General features: G+C 38.2%; 1 protein-coding gene and 1 long non-coding RNA gene across 54 annotated transcripts in view; one reads left to right on the top strand and one right to left on the bottom strand.

The window, feature by feature from the left end:
* The window catches only part of LOC105470366 (zinc finger and BTB domain containing 20), an 814,500-nt gene that overhangs the window by 725,747 nt on the left and 71,191 nt on the right, over window positions 1–17,562 (top strand). The window lies entirely within an intron of this gene.
* Window positions 716–17,562, bottom strand: part of LOC105470365 (uncharacterized) — a 71,141-nt gene continuing 54,294 nt past the window's right edge. For 2 of the 4 annotated variants that reach the window (XR_011618550.1, XR_011618546.1), the window contains 2 exons: window positions 1,730–1,891; window positions 716–902 (listed from right to left, as the gene is read on the bottom strand). This is a non-coding gene — a long non-coding RNA (uncharacterized lncRNA). Of the gene's footprint in view, window positions 903–1,729; window positions 1,892–6,374; window positions 6,508–17,562 lie in introns of all 4 variants that reach the window. The other 2 variants (XR_011618536.1, XR_011618537.1) reach the window with 2 other exon arrangements.

Consider the following 17,562-nt stretch of genomic DNA (forward strand, 5'->3'; position numbering starts at 1 on the left):
GGAGAAGAACATGGGTAGAGCTAGGCCCTTACTGTCAAATGATGGAAAATATCCTTTCCATGTTGCCTTCTACCCAGGAAGGATGAGGTACACTTTAACTAGTTTGCCAATCATTGGTCATGCTGCAGTAAAAGTAAAGATGACTGACCCCAAATATATATAACACCATTTTTTTCACTAGCTTATGATATAATTTCATCTCATCAATCAATAAATAAGAACACACAGGTGTCATTCTCCCCAAATGAGAAATGGAAAAATTGAGGCTTTGTAAGGTTCAGTACCTTGCTTAGTGTTACCTAAATAATCAGTGGTCACATCAAAACCAGAAGTAAGTTTGATGTCTAGAAGCTACAGAATGTAATTTTCAGGACTAAGTGGAACAAGTTATGTTCAGTTTGATTTTAATGCATTTCATACTCTGGACAACATCTTACAAATTGTCGGATTATATCCTATTTTTTCTGTAGATTTCTAGAAAGGGAATTACAATTGGGGGTGACGGGTAAATCTATTTTCTGACAGTGGTATGCCTTTGCTCTTACAATCTCATCAGCTGAATTGAGAGAAAATTCATATTCCATGTCAAATTCATGTAAGCTGGGTAATGTCCGGTTGCAATATATTCACAAAATATACTTTCTTGCTGTGTGTTCATAAAGTCCTACTTCACAGCCACAAGGTTTGTACATCTTTGACACGAGAAGTGGCAGCAACAACTCCAAAGGGGACTCTGTCTTTTGTTGTCTAAGAGTGGCTTCTAGGTGAGCTTTGAATCCCATTGTGAGAATTCCAGGAGTGTGGAACAAAATAGGAAAGCCATAGACTGAGCAGACGATGTAGTGGTCTAAGTAAAATGTAGTCAGTCTTTCATTTCTCTTCGTTGTTACCCTCTGTCATGCCTGCGTGAGACAGAAGAGCTGATTTAAATAGTGTGAGAATTCTTCTAAACTTCGTCTACTTGTGTGTTCAACAGGGCTGGAGGGAGGCTATAAAAGAAAGTCATGGAACATACTTGTGCTTGGTTCATGCCTTGTAGCAGATTAGTCTTTGGGGCCATTCCATGGGAGATTGCACTAAGATATGGCCAGAAACAAAGTGAAGTTGAGGGAGAGGGAGAGACAGGGTGATGTCAACCAGATGAGGGACATTGGAGGAGAAGGGAATATTTTCCCTGAAAGGCTCACCACCCACGGAGAGTTAAAAAAAAAAAAAAAATCTGTAGTCTTAAAATGACTTTAATGTCTTATTTTTTTCCTTTACCAGGAAATTAACATTCGGAAAGTTATGTTTTTGAATGTGTCCTGATGTATGTCTAAATTAGGAGTACATTTTTATGGCTAGGTTATAAACTCATCATAATAGCGAGGGGTTAAAATGGAATGCCTTCAAAAGATAACCTATACCTACTGCAGGCTTGAAACTCGATTAGCCCAGCTATTAAAACGAGGAGGACAAACTGTTTCTTCCCTGGATTCAAAAGCTGTTAGGCTACGGCATGACCCAGTACAAAAGTTTTCTGAATCTCTCTCCACTTTACAAAACGTCGGCTCATTGCTGCCGTCTGCAGTGAAGCTGTTTACAGCTCTGTGCTAAGTGGAAAGTTCAAATCAATTATTGTCCATTAGAGTTTAGGTATAACTGATGAAATATCCCCAGAGGAGTATTGTAAATGTATCAAGACGTCCTTCCCCATTATAGAAATGGGAACGCATAGTGAATTACTTACCTTCTCTCTTACCCTTAATGCCTCTGAAAGGCTGCTGGGCAGACAGAGCTCATCTTGTCTTGCTGGGCTTTAAAGTGAGAACTTTACCATTTGGTGAACATGCGTAGTGAGCTGGCAAAAAGTGAATTTCGACTCTCTAGACTCTCCTGTGGACATAAAGGTCTAAGAAACAAAAGATAGGAAAAATCCTCAGAATTGATTAAAGCCGAAACCCACAAGTTCCCTGGTAATCAAGTTCTTTTAGAAATATAAGGTTCTTATTAACAATCAAATGAGAAAAGGTTTGACTACAAGTCTTTAGCAAATGATAGTATGGTTTAATGCCAAATAATTTGTGCTAGGGTGCTTTCTTTCGTAAAACTGGTTCTCTACAGTTCTCTATATCTGGCTTCAGCAGGACAGAAAAGGAGACCCCCACACTGCTCAAGAGCGAGAGAGAGAGTTCTGATTTTCCAGAATCTGTTACTCAGTTATGGAATCTAATAGTGACTTCCACCCAGTAAAGGCCAGAACTGAGAGGAAGAAGAGGGTCTTCTTTGCAATCCTCTATAACATGAGATGGAATAGAAGGCGTTTTACTTCCTTTTAGAGTTGTCTTTACTTATTCCCTTTCCCTAGTTGTGCCCCAGAGCAATAGAGACCCTAAGGCTGAAATGCAGAGGGACTTGTCTTGACATGGGAAAGACTGGATAGTATTCTTCAGAGTGCTATGATTTTTCAAAAACCAGAAGTGTCAGACAAAGGTCAAGGAGACATCATTCTCCTGTATCAACCTTTTCTTCCTGTGTGTGCACAGGTGGGCAAGACACCTTTTTATTCGTTCAGCTCCAGTGGGTGCCCTACAGGGAAGCAGTGCAACATAATTCCAACCCAGACTGCCAGTCACAATGGGGATAAGAAGCGTCTTTAAAATGCAACACTGATTTCTTTGTGTTTCTTTAACACCAAGGATAACTCCAAGGATGTTTCTTTCTGCTGACAGCTCTGTCCGTGGTGCTAAGTAGGAAATTGGCTGTATTTCCTCCTTGTGGTCCATACTGCTTACCCCCAGCTCTCCTGGGCTTCCCCGTATCTATCTATAGATATGCTAACTACTATACAGTAAATCTAGTTGAGATGAAAACAATAGTCCCAGGATATTTATCAACTTAGATTTTCCTTAGATCACTCCGGTAATGAGAGTTTTCATGTTGCTTTGTACCTCTATCTAGATAAGTCTGTTGCTTTTTTTTTTTTTTTAACGTTTACCAGGAGAACTCCATTGAGACCCATCTTTGATTACTAAACCAATACTTTTTAACCAAATTATGTACTGTAAAAACTGTCACTAACTCAAAGAGACCAATCTGGGCCATGCCACCCAGTTCCCCTCCCTTCAAGTGTACATCTACTCACATATCACCAGCTTCTAACAATTTATGATATTTAAAGATTTATCCAATTTATTTCCCACGTTCCTAGTAAGGGCCATTGCCCTGGTGCACTCAGCATGCACACGGTGTGTTTCTCTACTTTCGGATTTCATTTATTCTCCGTGGTATATCAGTTGTTTTGGCAACATAGATTGTATAATTGTTTTCTCTTGGTGTTTTAGGAGAATTATTTCATATACTAAGTGTGAGACTGAAACTTAGTGATTAAAGTCTAAATCCTGTAAAATAATTAAAATTATACAAAGAGAGTGGCCTTCAAATTTGTTCTGTGTCTTAATAACACAATGCCAAAGAACTGTACAAGTCCCTATCTTTCTTCATTGGGAGTACAGCATCTGGGTTCTACACTTGAAAAGCAGCCTCAATGTGATAGCATTAAATATATACCCACAGTACCAAATGTGTGTTTAGAGTTATTTTCCTGCCCCATTACTCTGTGTTTAGTCAGTCCTTTCTCAAATCTGCTTCCCTGTTCTGAAACCCATTTTGTTTGCCCTCTTCTGACTACCAGCCAGCACACCCATAGACTGCTAATATGCTTGCTCAGATTTAAGGAGCAGTCCTGGTTTTCAAGTTTCTTGTCGCCATTATTTGTGTTCCAAATTATCTTACTGTGTCTGTATTAATGTTCTGTTTCTGAAAGTAAACTCCATGTATTTCAAGGCAGCACAGTTTCTTTTTTATATTTTCCAGGGGACTGGTGTTTTTAATGTCATGTGAGGACAACATTACACAATGGATCTTTGGCAGGGATACACAGAAATGAATACCGTGTGCGAACAAACATTAAATGGCAGTCTTAATTACAGAGTTTGATTCTGTTGTTTTTAATGCCCTTCAATTTTATAATTTGATGGAAAATGCATCAACACAGCTATTTTCTTTCTACCCTAAATGATTAAAGATTGATATACCCCCAAACCAGTAGCTTGTTAGATCTGGTTAATCAGGTAGGTCTTACATTTCATCCACTAGAGGGCAGTAGGGATACACATCCACACCAACCAATATGTGCAACATATGGTCGATGTGGAAACATAGTAGCCATAGCTTTCGTGTGTATGAAAAATTCCCATTACAGTGTTGCTTCACTTATAATTATATTGAAAGTAAACACTAATTCACAGACGGACTACGCATATTTTATTTCAACATACCCCACTAGTGTTTTGTCTATTCTACTTTAAAATGCCCTGAGTAATGAAACTTCTACTACTTCCCTTGGGAAACTGTATCAAAACCCAACTGTTCTCCCTGCTTGATTTTTTTTTTAATATACTCAAGATCTATTAGTCTTTCTTCTAGTTCATTTAGAACTCTATTGAAATCTGTTCCATTTTTTTCTTATAATAAGGCTAGTTTCATTCTGAAAAGCAAATGTTTATTGCGAGCCTATTGTGTGTAAGACATCACTAAGTGAATGTCTGGCCACAACTGACAAGGGTTGTAATACAGAATTTGAATAAATTTGCATGACTCAGAAAGCTAAAGGAGAAACTCTCCCAGGTCAAATGTCAGAAGAAAAGTTGGTCTCAGTTCTAAAATGAGTAATAACCATAAGGCTGTCACAGCTTGGGGAAATGTTTAGTTGTACTTAGATTTCTGTATTGAAATTCAAAGGGTATCAGGAATGCATGGTAACATCAGATAACACCTAAAGAATTGTGAGGTATGCAGCTAGCACATCAGTGGGTTCCTGCCAAGCAAATGACCTGGAAATTTACTAATCAAGGTTGATCCTTCTTCCTTTCACAGCTGATGGTCAGATTAGCCTAGAAGTTTCAGAATCTATACTGAGAATCGTTATATGCATTTATGAAGGATAGGAAATGGGTTTGTAAATTTCCCAAGGTAGGCGTACCTTGATTGTGTTGCATTGCCTATTTTCTATCATCAACTTTTTGGGTCCAATCTTGGTCACTACACACACTACACAATGGGAAAGCGATCCAAGTTCATGTGCAATACTCTGGTTTGCATCATTAGTTTCTTGGCATATACTTTGATTATTAAGTATCTGAAGGGGAGGGTAGAAGAAATCCAAGCCAAGAAAGTTCCTTTAAGGCTAGAACTCACAATTACACAGTTGTTTAAAAATCCTTTTTTCCTTTACATTAAAGACAGAGCAAGATTTTTTGCTCTATTGAGTATATTCATCTGGAAGGATTTCCATAAGGCTGTCCTGATCACTAAGAGCAATTCCCAGATAGACGTGTATGCAAACAAGAACTGTTCAGACTCCAAGAGCAAAAATTGAACACTGCAGAAATTCCAGAAATGATACTGCCTTTTATATTAACATCCTTTGAGCCTCTGTAGGAAGTAACTTATTCTCCAGAGTTTTTGAAATAAAGCACTTTCTTTTGCCAATTAAGAGCACAAGAATGTGGTTTCGTAGACTGTGGTTTCATTTTCTTGAGGAAACTAGTAGGGATGGTTACAGAATCTTCATGGAAGTCTACACAATACCATAACCCAGGCTTTCTATCACAAAGCTTAGATTTGAAATTTATGTCACCTGTAATAAAGTCCACACAAGTATTTTATGTGGAAGTAATTAAATGCAAATGTGCAACAGCCATTTTTGTGTTTGTGTTTGTTTCAAAATACCAGAGGTGATTAGGCCATATTATGAACTAATTACTTAATTAATTTATTTAAGTTGAAACGAGTTTTTGAGTTATACAAGGGCCAGAAACAAGAACTCGTTAATCCATTCTGCACATCACTGAAAGGAACAAAACAAAGAAGTTAATGCCTTTATTTTATTATGTTACAACACACTAATATTTTGAACACTGATGAGGACCCAAGTGGTCAAAACATCTGTATTTGGTAAGAAAATAAAACAAACTCTTTTTTTCCACCATTTGGTCCTTTCAGTGGTGTGCTGAAATTCAGAATGAATCACCCAAGGTATTAAAATGGTGTGTCCTTTTTAGTACATTTTCCTATGGAGTTTAAAAGATTCTTCAAACATATTTGAAAATAGTAAATAAATAACCTACAAAACTCAATATTTTCTTAAATTTGGAAGTAAACCACATTCATTCCTGGACTTAGGACTCTATACACCAAGTTTCGAACCAGAGCATATTTTGGTATTTTGATGGTTGAGTTATAACCCCCTGAAAAAAGGGACTGATTATGTGCAGTAAGGACAGCTGCCCATGGAGCTGCAACTGAGCCGCTAAAATAAAGCTAGTGTTTACCTGTCGCTGCTGACCAGGAGATGTGAGACTCTGTAGATCTGTTCGGTAGGCCCTAAGAGAAACTCTGTCAGCACTCTGCGATTGAGTTTCACCATCTGCGTCTATACTTAGCCAGCTTCTAGAAGGGGAGAAACTGGGGGATACAATGCACTCATGGAAGCAAAACCAAAACAAAACAAAACTCTGTATGTTGCAAGCAAATTGAAAATTTCAGAGAATATTTATGATCCCAGATTACTTGTTCTAATGTTTGATTCTTTATCTTCCAGGTTCTAATCTATTTAGTTAGTTTTTTTTTTTTTTAAGTATTGCTAAGGAATTGAAATTACCATGTGTCTGACCACAATGATCAGGTGGTTGATGTTTTTAAGTGTCTCAATTTATATTTTCATATGTTCTTTTATGACATGGTTCTCATTATCTAAAGCAAAATTCTGGCATGTGATTGCCATCTAAATCACTGGGTATACCACACGTGGGCAAATTCTATGCTCAACTATAATATTTACGAAGAGGTAGTGGCTCAATCTGTAATACTGGTTAAGTCATTTCCCACCCCTGTAGGAGATGGGGTGACTGCAATGCAAGCAGACTTCTGTTTTTCCATGTGAAAAGTGGAGAGGAAAAAATATCTGTAGTTTTCATATCCCAGCTGAATGTTGTAAGGATTTGATGAGCTATGTATGCAATCTTAAAATCAGGGAATTCTCTCAGGATTGGTTATCTCTTTTGGGAACAGGCTACTGGCAAGAACACTCTCAGGTGATTCCAAAAGTCTGAATAGTAAGATTGTTCTTGTAGCACAATCACTATATGGTGATAGCAGTCAGTGAGACCCATGTTTTAAGTTATTTTGCCCAGGAGTTCAGATGCATTGCTATCAAGCCCTATGCTCTCTCTTGGCCCCACTCCATTTAAACCTAAGTTAGAATCCTTGACTATGAAATAGAGTTTTCCTGTATTCCAAGACATTTATTCATTGAACAAATATTTATTGAGCAAGTACTATGTGCAAAGTATTATATCAGGCCATCTGATTTATATGAGAACTGAATCTATAATGTTAACCCTATGAAACATATGTTCTAACCCAGTAAGCCAGCCAAACAAGACGCACGAAATCAGAACTTTAGATTTGAAAGGAGTCCCTCACTTTCAGGTGAAGGCATTTAGGCCTAGTCAGTGTAGTGATTTTGCACCACTCAACACATCAAGTTTGTATCAAGAGCTAGAACCAGAGTTCAAAACTGCTGGTCATCACTTGAAGATGTCTTCCATCCCTATATGCCCCTTCATCAAGTTTTTCTTTGAATCTAGACAGTCATTTCTGACATTTTTCTCTTTTTCTCTTTCTTCTTTGGCACTGATAGTTCCTTTAGTTCAGTTAAACAGTGACACAGATTTGCCAGGTTCAGCAGTGCCACATCCCTATGCCTTGTTTGCAGCAAGATTGTCACACTGGTGTTGAGGGAATGTAAGGAAATTCTGCTTAGAGGATTATTTTGACCTTGTCCTAATGATATCAAACCACATTGATTTTTCATTAGCCAGTGAGAGTCACTATTTGGTCACTATTTGGGTGGTCCCTAGCCAAGGGAACATTTGCAAAAGCTATGAGTTGCCAGTGTTACAGAAACCCATTACATCTGTGGCTAAAATCCTGGGCGGGGGCAGGGGGATGGGTGGCAGAGAAAGGGGAGCAAAAATACACAAAACGAAAGGAAAGAGAACCCCAGAGAAAGGACTATAGATGACTTTACTTTTATCTAGACTTTTAATAAAACTCATAAATAGCTCCTATTCACATGTAAACAAATATAATAATTTTATATAAAATATGTAGTATTTTATATACTATCATATAGCATTTTATATTTTATATATTTCATAATTATATTTTATATAATTTTATATAAAATGTGTAGTATTTTATGTATTTGTTGTTTCATATAAAAATAACTGTTCCCATCTTACAAGGACAGAAATTAAGATACAGGTATTTTGTATTACATTTCAAGGCCACAAATAATTTTGAAAGGTTTGTTACTTTTGTTATGAGGGACACAGAGCTCCTAAGATATATTATCACAGCCTTTAGGCTAGCAACACTCTTGCATTACACAATCTCCTATTACTAAACTTAAATTTTCTTCAAAATGTGGAAAAACAAAGCTCATTCAGATTAAATCAGAGTCTGGGAAAGTAAACTCTGGATTCTCCTCTAATGTTTCTTCTCCTCATTGTGCTTCTCTCCCAACCCAGCTATTTCTTGTGTTTCTCAACTTCCATTTTGATATCCCATTCAACATTAGAGTTACCAAAGCAAGGAAGTTGTTGGAATTCATCATATTCATTCACTTCTTAGATATTACTTCTATTATAGTACATGAGTTTAGGAAAATTAAGAATGAGTAGTTGATAGAGAAGAGTTTCTGTTGCCGGGCGCGGTGGCTCAAGCCTGTAATCCCAGCACTTTCGGAGGCCGAGACGGGCGGATCACGAGGTCAGGAGATCGAGACCATCCTGGCTAACACGGTGAAACCCCGTCTCTACTAAAAAATACAAAAAACTAGCCGGGCGAGGTGGCGGGCGCCTGTAGTCCCAGCTACTCGGGAGGCTGAGGCAGGAGAATGGCGTAAACCCGGGAGGCGGAGCTTGCAGTGAGCTGAGATCCGGCCACTGCACTCCCGCCTGGGCGACAGGGCGAGACTCCGTCTCAAAAAAAAAAAAGTTTCTGTTAACGTACATTATAGTCTGAGGTATTCTATAATAATCCATACCAACATATGTAAAAGCCATATGCCTTTTACCTTCTCGTGATCTGTTTGCTTCTTTCGTTCCCTCTTAATGAGAGCTGGAGACATCTTTAATGTAAAGCCATAGATGTGCACGTGATTTGATGACAAGAAGCTACTGCACACACAGTTCAGATATCAAGGGAAATTAAGAGCAAGACTTCATATCGCTTTAACAGGTTAAATTAGTCATCTTAAGCTGTTAATACATCAGGCTACTGGGCAGAAAACAGCAGCAGTGTGGTAGCAGAGCTTTGGAAGCAGGTAATCCTAAATTCAAATCCCAAATCCGCCATTTACCAGTTGTGTGACCTTTGTTAATTTACTTTTCATCTCTGAACTTCTCTGATCCTTACTTCTCTCATCTATAATATGGAGATGATAACAGTTGCTGTAGAGAAGGAGTGGCATAATACAACTTAGGTAATATGACATGTGTGACTGCAGGTTCAAGAATTAGTGCACATTCTTGCCCCAGCAGGCTTAATATCAGCGCTGTAGTTAGTCCCTACTTTCTTACAAGCATATGATTATAAGAAAAGCCCCTCTGGTTCAGGCCCACGGTCCTTTCAGCTCAGCATTCATTTTCTGATCACAGGGACAGGAAACTGTTATATAAGACACAATTGTCCTTGTTGCTAACTTCAAGAATTAGAGTTATTTTCCTCCAGATAGCCTAGTTTCTCTGAATAACCCACTATGGACTTATTATCCATGAATTTAGCTAAACCTTTGTGATACTATTTATGTCATTGACCTTTAATGAATTTTATAAGTTGATTGCCTACTGTGTAAAGTAGTTCTTCAGTTTGTCATAAATTGTTTCTTTTGAAAAGTAGTAGTAGTAAGATGACTTCCAGTTCATATATACTAGAATTTGAAAAAGAAATCCATAGTCACTTTCCTAGGCCTTTTGTTTCTTTATAGACATTTACCATATCCTTGCCTGGATTTTATCATTATAAATAGAAATCTTCATCTTATATCATGATTGTTTTAATTAATACTGAACTTTCTCCTTTTTATTTATTTATTTTTTGAAGTACTTCAGAAAGTGTCCCACACATGGGTTGCCGTTATCTTTTACTAGAACTCATCGTAATTTAACTCTCCCCTTCCTCTGTCAGAATTACACTCTTCTCTGGGCTCAAAACAGAATGATCTTAATGTGACTGCAATTGTATTTAAGCCAAAGTTCAGCTTAGAAACAGCTGGCAAAATGTTCAACAAACTGGACCAGAGAGGAAGAATCATAACAAAAAAGATGTGATTCCATTTGTAGCAAAGTGAGAAACTTGTCTTAAGGAAAAAGTAGAGACTGAAGTTTTTGCTCATTTTGGAGATCCTAAAGAAGAAGTAGAAGGCGATGTTTTCCGAGCCAATTTGTTCCACTAAAAGTGACCAGAGCTAAGTCTAGGTTGGGCTGGCTGCCCTAGGTTGCAGTTAGAGGTTGGGGCTACTATTTTGACAATGGCAGCAGAAATCTGTGACCAAAAAAAGCCTAAAACTGCTTGCCTCTGTGTTAGCATTGGTAGCATGAAGTAAGATTTGAACTTTAAATGACTCATTATGAGTGGGTGGCAACCTACTGTGGAGGCAGTCTGTGAACCCAAGGTCAGCATCCCGGTGAGAAATCCCTTCAGGTACGAGTGAACGATACACCCAGTCACACTGAGCCGGGAGATCCTTGTCCTCTTCAGCTTTGTCAGAGCATTCCCTACTTTGTTGCCAATCCTATTTCTGAGGATATTTGGCACACTGCTTGGTCCGCACTTGACACCACTGTCTTCAGAAAATAAATGTCTTACATTTGTACAGTGCTTTATAGAACGCTTTCACATAGATTATCTCAATTGATCCTCACAACTCTATGGTAACTGTTCATGTTCCCATTTTATGGATGAGGAAAACTGACTGAATTACTTGTGCAAATGGTGCTAGTAAGTTGTAGAGCAGGGACTGGCCTTATGATGCTAAGTCTATGTGCTTTCCATGTCACCACCACAAAGATAGCCAGGCCATTTCTGGACATCTTCCTAAAAATATACCTTCTTTCATTTTTCCCTGAATGTATTGCATTATACTTACTTGTACTGAAGTTGCTCTGACCTCTTGTGGATGACAGCAAGCCTCATGAGATCATCCGGCAGACTTCGCCTTTTAATACCCCGAATATTAATAACACAATGTTCTACAACTTCCATATCATGTGGAGAATGTTCCGTAAGCCTAGCACCAACCTTGTATCTGGACATTCAGTCTGAGAAGACGTCATTTATCCCCAACTTTTCTTCTTTTTATAAACTTTCTTTCCATATTAAAATCATCCTTCCACTCCTTAATTTAAATGTGCTTCAATATTATTTTAACAAACTCAGTAGTGTCTCTGTACCTTACATCTTTCTGTACCCCTCCCTCCCTCCTGAGGGAAGAATCCCTGAATGATCCTAGTAAGTTCTGAAAAGCCTTAGCAGGGTAGATAATGGGTAAAGATCATTGTATTTCAGCTCCCTGATCCATTACACCCCTGCCTTTCACCAGCATGCAGAACGTTGTGTTTTTTTCTAACAGAATAAATTAAATATGAAAGAGAAGGACTAATGTAATTCAAATAAACATGTTAATGACCCCATTTTTCCATTTGGTAACTAGACCGGATGTGGTGGAATGCCAGTTTTTTACTGAGCCTGTAATTTAAAACTTTCAACAAGGACACTTTTTTCCCCTTTTATTTCCATCCTCCATTCCCACCCGCTTTTATTCTTACAGACACTCCTTACTGTCCAATTAGTTTTGGAACATGAAAACTGTCCTCACTGCTGCCTGGAGCTATGGGGGACCTGGGATGGTTTCTCTCTGTGGGATGGCCTGTGAGACTCCAGTTTTACTGGTGATGACCCTGCCAGAGCTCTGTGCCGTTGAAGGGTGTGGGGAAGGAGGTGACTGGTGCATCCTGCACCTCCTCTGCACCCCGACTTTGCGTATTTTTGGTGTTTTGCATGTACATGTTTGCTGTTCTAGGCAGCACTTCAGCATGCAGATTTGGGAATAGAAGAGCTCTTCATTTGCTTTTAACCCTGTAAGTAGCCATCCGTCCCAGCTACATTTTTTATGAGTCAAAGCCATGTTTTAAGAGCTTGTTATCATCCAAACTAAAACCCTCACTAACTCGGTGTGTCCCCAGATGACCCCCTAGTTTATTTCTTCCCTTCCCTCCACTAAGTCAGTTGTCTCCCTGTGCACCCCGGGAGTAGCCATTTTCCACAGCAGCCCCCACCCCTCCTCCAGAAAATGGGCGGCTCAAAATGGAGCCCTTCCTCTCCTCCAGACCTCAAATCTGCCACCTGTCTGCTCCATTCATCATTAGTTAGCTATGGAGCCTGATTTTTCTCCAAACTGTATGTATTTAATCCCTGATTTCTTCCTCACCCCCACGATGTGACATCCTTTCAGCATTTTACCAGCTGGAACCAGCGCTCTCTCGTATCTTTTACTGTGGTCACTTGCTAGAGTTTGACGGAAAACTTTTTGATGTGAACACATTTCAGTTGTTTTCCAATTTACACTGGAGAGAGGAATGAAGGGGAGAGGGGACTCTGGCCCTGTTACTTCCTGTTTGTTTTTGTTCTGGAGAATGCAGACCATCTGTGTCTCTCAGAAGCTATTCTTCTACAGCCACCGTGCTGAGGCTGATACTTAATTTCTTAGTTTTTCCCTTGTTTCTCTCTAATTTCCTTTTCCTCACCCAAAAACTCCTAAGCCCCTCATTAAATCTTTCTTCCTGAATTTTCTTATCTTAATAGTACCTCTGGATACGGTTCTGTCCCCATTAAGGCCAGAATTTCAAATTAAGTAAATGATAATTGGAGAAAGAAAACAGGAGAGAATGGAACAAGGAATCAGTAAGCAAACGGAAAAAAAAGTGGGTTGACGTTTTAAACATGGAGTTTGCTGATTCTCAGAGCCGGTTCCCATGTCCTGGCATCCATTGTTCAGCTGATGTCTCACCTGTTAGATGGACCTTGTCTTTTTCAGAAGAAACATCTGCCAGATGTTGGATCTCTCTCTGAGTTGCCCGAGAAAGTCCCTCCCTAATTTATTTTTCCTGCCACACAGACTTTGGTAAAGGTTATACTTTCTCATAATAATCAAGATGGTTATTTTCCAGACCTAGTAGAGATATTCTCCCTCTTCTGAGAGCTGCCCGATGAATCCCAACATATAGTCACCCTATATAAAAGTCCTATATTCTTTGTTTCTTTTACATGCAATTTCACTAGACAAAGTCTCTAAACAACTAGATCCTCTTTCAGTAGATAACTATAACTTATGAAATTTTAAGTTTTTCATAAGAAGCATCTTTCTGAGACGCATCTTCATTTCAGATGTCATTGCAATTTAGTACAGAATATTTTCCTCATTTGTGTTTTTTGAAAAACATAGCTTTGATTTGTTGTAAAATTTATTCTTAAGGTCAGAATTAAAAAGCTAAATGAATTCCAGGCTTCAAACTCCAGAATTATATTTCAGCTGGTTCAAGCCTAAAATGTGCTATATCAACTGTTTACAGGGGAAGTGCCGAGTAGTTGTGGCCTTCGTGGAGTGAGTGCTTTTTGGAGCTCTCGCCTGTCCCCCACCCCCTTCCTTCAGCCGCTTCTGTTTGTTCCTGCTGTAGTGCCTTCAGCCATGAACATACCGTTTAATCAGTGGTGTATTAAAATGGACCTGGTGCAGTCAGCAATAGCTAGGCCAAAATCGATTGGCTATTTTTAAAAGGAAAAAAAGAAGATAGAAAATTGCTCTTTTAATCTAGGTAAATCAAATCGTGCCTTCTTGCTTTCCACCTGTAGCTAAGGGTAGGCAAGAGCATTCTGATTGATGACAGTGTTTCTTTGTGCTTCTTTATTCATGCTTATCCACTTGGGGTAAAAGCACCAGGGTATCTTCAGAACTGAGTTTTCACATTGACGTGAGAAAGCTTGTGCTCTTTTTCTCTCAGAAAAAAAAAAAAAAAAATCTTCCCTTTTGCCCCCTCTTAGAAGATTTGAATAAAAGCAGAATACGTTCAACCTTTTCTGCCTTTTTGGTTTTTTCCTGCCGTGAAATCATATCTGACTGTGACATCACAGTGTGTTGCTTTGGGTAGCTTTGTGATGTGTGAAGGCGAGGACCTTAATTGGGTTAACAGAGCACACCAGGAGCGGACGGCAGACGAGCGCTGCTCTCCCACTAGGCAGTTCTCTGCTCCAGGCAGTGTGAAAGAATCAGAGACCAGCTAGAGAGGAGCTCCTTCTCCCAGGGATTTTTAACTCTGAGGCTTTGTCTACTTCTAGTGTATTGCTAACCAATGAAAGTAATTTTTAAAAGAAAAAGTATATAAATGTGCTTTGTTTTTAAACTGCAAAACATTGGGGGTAGGGGTGGAATATGCTGGCAGGTTTGTTCTATAGCATTGATTTGTGACCAACAAAGGAAATGTCTACTTGTGAGACACAAATCAATGCAACCAGACTGCGAAAGTACAAACAGAGATGTGAGAAAATTATTCAGTCGTTAGTCTTCTATGGAATTTAAAAACATTGAATCTTTCGATTGTTCCAATACAAAAAAAAAAAAAAGTGAATCACTAGAAGAAAGGAACGGAGGGTATAAGGACTGGTTCTAATTTCGTCAAAGGTTTTCTCTCGTGATTGTGGAAAGGTCCGGCAAGGCTATAAGATTCCTAAAACGTTAGCAATGTTGTGAATGATTTTCAGAAGTAATTAACCATGTCCTCAGATGCTGTTGATAGCAAAGTTGTGGAAAACTGGTAGAAGACAAGTTTATACCCGAACTTCTGCTTTAGTCTGCAGCAACCTTGGCTGCTGGAAAGCTGAAGTTTCTTGCAAACTCTCTGTATCCAGAAATAATCCATAACAAGCAAACTCAGTACTCACGTAGTATTTTTTATCGTATAAGCACACTACAGAAATTAACAAACAGATTACATGGGTAAAAACGTAAGTCTAGAAAGCTAAAGGTGTTTATTTTGTAAAACTTCATCAGTTCAAATAAACTGGGAGACAGACAAACTAGAATGAGCTGAAAACATGATCATGGAATATTTCCATGTAGTTTGAACTGAGATTTCTAAGTTTTAACAAGTAGAGTTTCATCAGCACTAACTTCAAAATAAATAAGAATTGTCGGTAATTTATCAGATGTGTGTATGTTAAAGTAGTTAAAGACGTTTTCCCCCCCTCATATGGGTTACATCTGGTTTCCCCCATCCTTCCTCCCAACAGTTTTAAGGTTATTAGTTTGCTTAGAAATCCTATTTTCAGAGCTAATAAAAAGGTAAATTTCAACACAATCCTTATCCTATCACAGATTGTGGATTATTTTGACTTCTCCTTTTGGAGAAAAGGAAAAAAGATGATCAGACATTACTTCTCTGAACACTGAAAATTAATGTAAATAGCTTCACAGTTGTTAATGTTTTCCCAGTGTCTAGTCAGGCCAGAGTTCCCATTAGCAGTCCAGGGACATTTTCTAACTTGACTGTATATTTTTACCTCCATCACTATGATGAAGTCAGTTACCAAGACTCTCTCACCTTATCCTAAAACTGTGCTATTTCTTTACTTCCCAATTGTCATCATGTTTAGTTACATTGCCGGAGGAAATCAAGGGAGTGAAATACAATGGATCAGAGACCTATCAAGTAAAGTAATCAAGAATGGATTTCTGGACAATCTCGTTTAAAATAAGAACCCTTGCAATAAAAGTGCATAAATGTCTCACTCTGTGTTACACAATAATACCTGAAAGTCCAATTTCTGGTAGTTCAGATCTCTGAATTACAACTCTGAACAAAGAAGTAGCTGAAGACCTTCAAGTGTCCAAATGAGTTTCCCCCAAGTCTCCTACCAAACCCTGCATTCAAGCAGTATTGTCTCTATAGCTCTTATTTATTTGATTTTCTAATCCAAAGCACATTAGAAAATACGTTTAGCATAGAGGATTTAGAGGAGATGGGTCTGAAAAACTGGGACAGTGACGCCAGTCAGCTATGGCAGTGGATAGTAGGCTATAGCTCAGTCTGTGGCCGTTAGGCTGAGCCAAGGGACGAGGCTGGTTCTCACCACAAGTAAGAAAAGTGTATTACTGAAAAACAGGAACAATGAATATTCACGAGGATGACCCTGTATCATAGAAAAAAAATAAATTGTATCAACTTACCGTGTTTAAGAAAACAAAGATATATAAAAGTTTTCTCTGAAAAACATGTTTAGAATATATTTTGTTGCTTAAAGAGGCAAGTTTATGTCATTAAAAAACATTTTAAAATATATGGAACATTTTATTCCTCAATATAGCTTGCTTTTATTTAATCCTTTTTCAGTCTGAAAAAATGTAGGGATTGTTTTGTAGTACTGACTCTAAAAACCTGTCTAGCCAAAACTACTCAGTACGAACACCTTAGAAGGAAGGATGTTTATTCTTGAATATTTTGAGTCCAGGTCTCTTAAAATAAAGATGTTCTTTTTCATTGATCTTAGTTATATAATGTATGTTGTCATCTGGAGTAAGGCGCAGTTGCTCATATTTAGCTGGTTTACTTTGTAATGCGTCATTATAAGTGACCAAAAACATGGTACAGGAAGTTGTTTGTGTGTTTTTTCATTGCTTATGCAACTTCCAAGCAGAAAATGTTCTTGAGACCAGATGGTAAAGAACAGTCAATTGCAAGTTCTATTCTCCAGATGTATTGATGTTTCATGTCTTCCTGAAGCCAGTTCAAATACACTTGTAAATTCATGTCTTAATTTCAGTAACTCTTTCACTTCTGCTAGATCCTACTTCAAATGATAAAGCAATAGGCTAGAATATTTAATAACAGGATCTCTGAAGCCTGCTCTACTATAGAGTGGCAATGCCATGGTCATATAACTCAGTCAGATAAAAGTTCATTACATCTGCTTTTGGACATATTTGGTCACTGTGCTACAATGACAGCTAAGTGTTTACAGTACCAAACGTCTTTTCAACTTTATCCTTTCCAAGAGTGCACTTTGTTAAGACAATTTTAAAAAATAACATTTACCCAGTGTTTCTACTTGGCATGTAGGATTTTTTTTTTTTTAATCTGCTCAGCAATTTGGAAGTTTGCTTGGAACACAGATGAGTTAAGATAAAAAGCTGTTTTTAAAAAAAAATGCCTCTAGTAAGTAAAAATGAAGATACTATATCTGAATGAATGTGAAAAGTTGTCCCTTTGTATATTTTTAAAGCTTCCTAAACTATCCCCAGTTCTCAGCCAAATGCAGCCTACCCAGATTGTCTTTAGGAAAGTAGCAATTCACAGAGATTTGCAGTTAGCCATGTATCAAACTGCACTCTCTTTAGTCCCT

The sequence above is a fragment of the Macaca nemestrina genome, chromosome 2 (genome assembly GCF_043159975.1).
Source record: "Macaca nemestrina isolate mMacNem1 chromosome 2, mMacNem.hap1, whole genome shotgun sequence".
In the NCBI taxonomy this organism is placed as follows: Eukaryota; Metazoa; Chordata; class Mammalia; order Primates; family Cercopithecidae; genus Macaca; species Macaca nemestrina.